The sequence below is a fragment of the Podarcis bocagei genome, assembly GCF_964188305.1.
Source record: "Podarcis bocagei genome assembly, chromosome: 10".
NCBI classification, from domain to species: Eukaryota; Metazoa; Chordata; class Lepidosauria; order Squamata; family Lacertidae; genus Podarcis; species Podarcis bocagei.
The window spans coordinates 1,254,041-1,260,707 of record NC_138135.1 but is presented as its reverse complement, the minus strand read 5'-3'; the positions used below and the strand labels follow the sequence as shown (position 1 = coordinate 1,260,707).

Genomic DNA, 6,667 nt, shown 5'->3' with positions numbered 1-6,667 from the left:
TCTGGGGAACCACATGCAGCTGCTGGGTGACCTTGGGCCAGTCACACTTCTTTGAATTGTCTCAGCACCACTCACCTCACAGAGGAAGGGAAAGGAGAATGTTAGCCACTTTGAGACTCCTTTGGGTAGTGATAAAGCGGGATATCAAATCCAAACTCTTCTTCTTCTCAGAGTGGAGAACCCATTTAAATGTATGGTGATACGGAACGGAAAGGGGGGGGCTCCTTCCCCCTTCCTTTTAGGAACATCCGAGGCCCCGCTTATTCCTATGGTCCCGCTTTAGCCAATCACAGCCATGCATTCGTCCTGCAGAAGCTAGCTCAGGGAGCTCCTGCACGCCTCATTTCACCCCAACGTCAAAATCCTGTTACAATGTATCCATTCTGTTTCTGCTTTTGCCCTATAGTACAGAATGGGTTTGAAATCATTGAAATCTTTAGAAATTGATATAAAATCAACCGTAACTCCGATTTCTTCGCTCTCGGTGTCATTCAACTCAGTTCCCCGTGGACTCCATGATGCTATCCCTACTTCCATAATCCCCGAAGCGGCAGGTCACGTACGCAGGAACTTCTTAATCCTGTCAGATCGTTTCGCCAAACCTTTCCTCTAGGCAATATTAGGTGGCAGACGATGCATATCTCTGACCCATTGTCTTGCCACCACCGGTACTCAATAAATGTGTATCTATGTATATTTCCCGCTCCGCATGTCCCCCCTCCCTCATCCGAAAATGCTAATTAATGTAATCCCACCTTTTCATAATGTATTCATGACGTGTAAAGTATATTCATGATGTAACTTGCGAAACCCAACCTTCCCATAATGTATTCGTGACGTTTCATGCACTGTATTCTGGGATATGGAGGGAAATTTCAAAAGTTCATGTCACCCCTTTCTCTCTGTTCAATCTCGCCTTGAACCTGTTGCGCAATAAACTTGGATCTTCTGCAGTTTGCTCCTGCGTCCGGCTGAGCTCATTTTCTTCCGCAGGGACCCACGGACTTAGTCCGATGAGCTGGGTGGCAGAGTAACCCCGCACCCAGATTTTAGCCGTAACAGTTGGCTGCCCAACGTGGGGCTTGTGGTTCTCCCGAGCTGCTGACTGGGGGCCCCGAAATCTTCAGCCGGCTCCGGGCCATTTTGCCTGGGAAGATCCTTTTGGACCCCCAGCCATCTTCCGGGCGGTAATCGAAAGCCCTAGGAGTTCAGCCGGGGAGCAAAAGAGGGATCCAGCCGGCTTATTCATCGATCCCGGGATCAACGTTGAAGACGCGTGAGTATAGGAAAAGAAATCCAGTGCACTGGTGGGAAGGGGGTGGAATCTCCTGGCAACTGAATTCTCTGCCCTCCTCTCTATCGCTCCTTCTTGCCTTTCTCTTGGTCCGGTTAGTGAGAGAGACCGTGGACCGCTGCTCAACCCGAAAAGGGGGTTCTGAGCTCTATCTCTTTTCCTTAAAATCTCCAGCCAGCTGCACCAATTGGGAGCCCGAAAGTAAGACGGAGAGATCCGACTTGAAAGATAGCCGACTCTCTGCAACGGGCATCCCAGTTGAAAGCAAGGGGTTGGAGTTCTCTTTCCGAACTTCCCGAGCGTCCTTGCTAGGGGGCAGGAAGTGGTCTTGCTTTCTGTATCAATCCCAGCCGCACCGGTCGGAGCTACGAACCACGTGTATCGTAAGCCCGCTTCCAAAAGCAAGGGGGATTTTCGATTCAAAAGTCTATCCAGGGATCACCTGATCTGGCACCGCATGGCGCGGGCGTCCAGTAGGGCCCCTTTTCCTGAGATGTGACGATAGGTAGGAGGTTGCCAGGAGGGATAGCCCATGAGGAATTGGGCAGGACCGGCAGAGTGGAAAGAGACCCCAGGTTATAGGAAATAAGGAAATAAGGAAATAAGGAAATAAGGAAATAAGGAAATAAGGAAATAAGGAAATAAGGAAATAGGAAAGGGAACGCAAGGAACCGGATAGCTAGAGCTCTCTAAAACCCACTAAGGAAGTTGCCAGGCAACTAGAAGCCCCTTCTCCTCTTTACTATACGTCCCTGTACTAAGCATACCAAACCCCTAGACATACCAATCCTAATCAACCCCTCTTTTTCCCCTTCTCTATCCCAGACACCCCCCCCAAAAAAAGGAAAAAGCAAAAAAGCAACAACAGCAACGCATGCATCTATAAAGGGGTACCCAGTCAACCAAGCGTTGTGAGCCCTACCAGTTTGATTAACTGGTGGTGTGTTTGAAGAGGTAAGGAGGCTCATAAAACCATGTGGGACCTTCCTACTAATTTCACTTAATGAAGCCAAAGGTAGTGGCCCAACTCCTTGCAATAACCAACTAAAGGATGAGAATATATCTGTTTACATGTTGTCTGTTATGTGTGTTGTCTGTTAATACATATATGAGAATATGTATGTTTACATGTTGTCTGTTATGTGTGTTGTCTGTTAATACATATATGAGAATATGTATGTTTACATGTTGTCTGTTATGTGTGTTGTCTGTTCCTTCTGTCTCTGGCAGACTGCCTTTCTTAAGTGTGCATAGTTTAAACTGCAAGCTTGCTTCAAAATTTAAATCTAAGGAAGCCATGCTGGATCTTAGCAGTCCTAAATAAGAGAAAATGAGAATGAAGTGTGCAAATGTTTACCCCACCTCTTGCTTTGCCCCAACTTTTGAGATTGTGAGTCTACAGTCTTATTTTGGAAGGTGCTGATAACCTAATGTTTCTGCTGCAAAAGCCTAGTTGAGCCAACTGCTCTCTCAAGCAAAAATGCAGTGTATGTATTAAGCATATGCCTATGAAAGTATGGTGTTCCTTCTAAGAAAATTATGTGAGTCCAGTTTTAACTTTGATTTGGTTGGACAGAAGAGTTAGGGCTCCTGATATCAGTCTCTATAAGACGTCCTGGCCTCTTTTCTTAGAAAATGCCCCCCCCCCTGTTTCATTCTGTCTCTTTCAGGGGTTTTTTTCCCCTTCTCCTTCTTATTCTGTGCCAGGTAAATTTACTCCCGAGTAAGCTTCCTTTAAAGGAAACTGCAAAGGTGGGGGGGGGGCATAGATTAGGCTTACTATTCCTCTGCAAGTTCAGGAAAATTGTTCACTCTTGTATTCCTTTTAAATCAAATCTATGGCTGTTTAAACTATGCTTTATAAGAGATCCTCTCCCTATCTTAGGAAAATGTTCACTTCAGTCTTTAAAGATAATTTATCTAGGAACTTTCACTCTTAGTCTAAGGAAGTAAACTCTCACTCAAACTAGTTGGGTACTTTTATTTTTCTCTTCCTTAGTACATGATAGGCGCATGGCTTGTGATCTCTTCCCCAGTTGTGTCTGTGTACATAAGTATGTGTGTGTTTCTGGTAGTACAAATCTTGCTATGAACCCTGTATTTTAGGGTTGGACTAGATGACCCCAGGTCCCTTTCAACTTTCCCAATTGTGGCTGAGTTGAAATTCAGCCCAGATTTGCTCTTTGTTTTTTAAAAGGTGAGAGGTGAAAGCCATGATGTTTGAAGCAGAACTGGTGATATCAGGCATTTAAGTGATTACAGTGTTTATCATTTTGTCTATTATTTACAAAAATCAGACTTAAAAGTCTACTCAAAGTTTAAGCACATACAAATGGATAATCAAGTAGAATTAGCCTTTCCCAATCCATTTGTCTGCAAATGGTAAGGCTGAAATGACTGAGAATGTTTAAAAAACAAAAAAAATTCCTATTTTTAAAATCTACTCCTTACCTTTCCCTTCCTTATTCTAATTGAGCCAAAAGATGCAACATTTTCAATGGTATAAAAGGTTTGCTGAGACATGAACTCTGCACATGCACAGAGGCTAGATCAGCTTACAACAAAAGAGAGAGAGAAAGGAGGGGGGAGAGAGAAGGTTTGGAGAGTGTGAAACCTATACAAATTTCCTTATGTAAAACTTGGAACCATTGAGGGAAATCATCCTTAATGTGCTTTGCTCCAGGGGCTACTTAAGACAAAAGGCTAAAAAAAAAAAAAAAAAAAAAATGCAGTTTGCTTTTTAGCCCCCCAAAAAACAAAAAAAACCTAGCCCATCAAAAGTCAAGAGCTTTCCAGGTTTCAAATCTTAACATGCCAAATTCTTTTCACAGGTAAATATCGAAGCATTCCCCCCCTCAATGGGAATTTTAGGAACAGCATTTCCTGACAAGCTTCTCACATGAAATAATTTTCCCTTTTAACAGGATATGTGAACCCCGATAACAAAGTGTTTGTCCCTTTTTCCTCCCACAGCAACCTTCTTTCTGTTCTGTGAAACAAGTCTGAATCCCTGCTATATTAGTGACTTCCATCTCTTTGTGGCTTTGACACTTTTTTTAAGTTACAAATAATCTGTTTTCATTTATTTAATCCGTTTCTCCATGATGTCTATGAAGTTAATCGAAGCACAACCAAACATTGTTTGTGGAATGGTACTTGTTTACCTTTTTGCCTGAGCATTTCTTATTAATTCTGTCATTTTGGCTAGTGCAAGGTACCTGCACAACTTTAAATTGCCATTCATTTTTTCTTGGTATTAACTCATTTCCCAGTATTAACATTACAGCTGATGTTGTCACATCAAGAAACACTATTTTATTTTCATTTGGGATGTTAGAATGCCAAAACAGATTACTTCAGGTTACTTATTAATTGTATGTCTTAGCATTTATTTATTTTTGGTTCCTCATAGCTCATTTTGTGTGTGTGTGTTCTACTTTGGGGACATGTTCATCACATGTTGAAAGTCAGTTTCATGAAGTTCTTTTATCAGATAGCACATGGTGAATTTAAAGTTTTTCCCCCATTGTTTTCCCATTTTTTTCAGTCCAGTAGTAATCTGTGCGGTTTTTGATAATATCTTTGTATTATTTAATAATAATTCTTTTCTAAATCTGATGTCTTTGTGTCAAGTTTGTTTTCATCTGACTGGTAATCTAATTTTTTGCTTTCTTTTGTATTTTTTAACCTTTGTGTTTTTTACAGTTCTCTTTCTATACATGTGGAGTAATTTTTTATTTAATAAAATGAAAAAACAACAACAAAAACTAAGTGAAGGAAAGGAAACAAACTTAGCAGATAATAACAGTAATTATGTGGAAATGTGATAATAATATTGAAATGAATAAAATGCTTAATGTGCTAAGATTTTTAACTATCTGCAGCTTCCCACGGAAAACTCAAGGACATCCTTCTTGCCTTTTGCCCCTTCCTTGTCTAACTGTGTGTTTAAGTCCCCAAAAACCCTGCCCCTTACAGGATATCACTTCTACAGATGTGCAATGATGAAAAGCAGCAACAACCCCTCAACTCAGTCATCACAAGACCTGCAACGACAGACACCAGATATAGACTGACGGGGGGGGGGGCTGACAAAGGGGGGAGGAGTTGAATTGCAAGGACATTTTTTTCACTTGAACCTCAAGCCTCTGCTCCAGGATTCAAAAGATACATACGTAAAAGATCACAATTGTGTCAAGATATGCAACAGATATTTAATTATTTTGTTTTGTATTATGTGTTATTATGTAAGAATGTTGAAATGTGTCTGACAGTGTGATTTCCACAAAGGGGGGCAATTTATTGTGTGTAATTGTTTTTATGTTTAATGTCTTCTTCCTTACACACCAATGGAGAATTCTCATGCATTTTATACTTTCTAATAGCTCACACTATTGTGTAGTCCAATGTTTAGATCAATTTATAACCACATTGTTCCACCTGGCACTCTGCCAACTTTCCCTATCCATTTTAATATGTGTTAAACCTCGCTTTGCCAATGACAAACTTCTGGATCCATAAAACACCAGGTACATGAAGGTGGATATGCTTTGGTTTAGCAGGAATGATCCCTTATAGAGTTAAATTGACTTATTTGGACAAACTGCCCTTGTTAAGAATGGTTTTCTTTTAACAGATTGGTTTGAAGAGATGAGAACCATGGGGCAAGATAAATTCAAATTGGACTCAGTTTGAATTGGGCAAGTGTATCCAGGCTGCAATTAGCTTTTTGGTCCTTTAAGTGCAAGTGAGCAACTTTCCATGGGTGCGAGACCACAGCCTATAATAAAATCCCATAGCTAAAGGCCAAGGCGAAGACCTCTCCCTCACGAGATGCCCAAACCTGTGCCAGCTATGGTGAATGCCAGGCAACATGGTTAAATGAAAGCCCCGAGGGGATTCAACAGACAGGATGTGTTGCTGTACCACTATGCCGGTGTGAGACCACAGAAGAGCTAGCTTGGCACCTGAAAACACAAAAATGGTGGGGCTAAAAAGCAAACTGCATTTTTTTTCAGTCAGTAGTGGACCTTCCTGCTAAAATGTAAAGCATACACCACTATTGAAAATATTTCTCCCAAGAGCTAGGGTGCCACAAGTAATTTAGCAACAAAATACAAGAGGTGTTCTTTATATAATACCCTATATGCAGCTACCTGCACTGCTATACTTGCAAATGACCGTAAGAGGCATGGCTTGCAAGTCCCTTTCAGGTTTGCATAAAGCCACACATCCCATTCACCGAGATTTAGGGTGCGGAGAAAAGATTTGCAAGTTCTTACAGAACTTTAATGCAAATCTATCTCCGAATGGGGGACTGATACGGAACGGAAAGGGGGGGGCTCCTTCCCCCTTCCTTCTAGGAACATCCGA

At 41.6% G+C, this 6,667-nt stretch overlaps 1 protein-coding gene across 2 annotated transcripts in view; it reads left to right on the top strand.

The window, feature by feature from the left end:
- The window catches only part of LOC308595683 (uncharacterized protein), a 171,848-nt gene that overhangs the window by 9,362 nt on the left and 155,819 nt on the right, over nt 1-6,667 (top strand). The window lies entirely within an intron of this gene.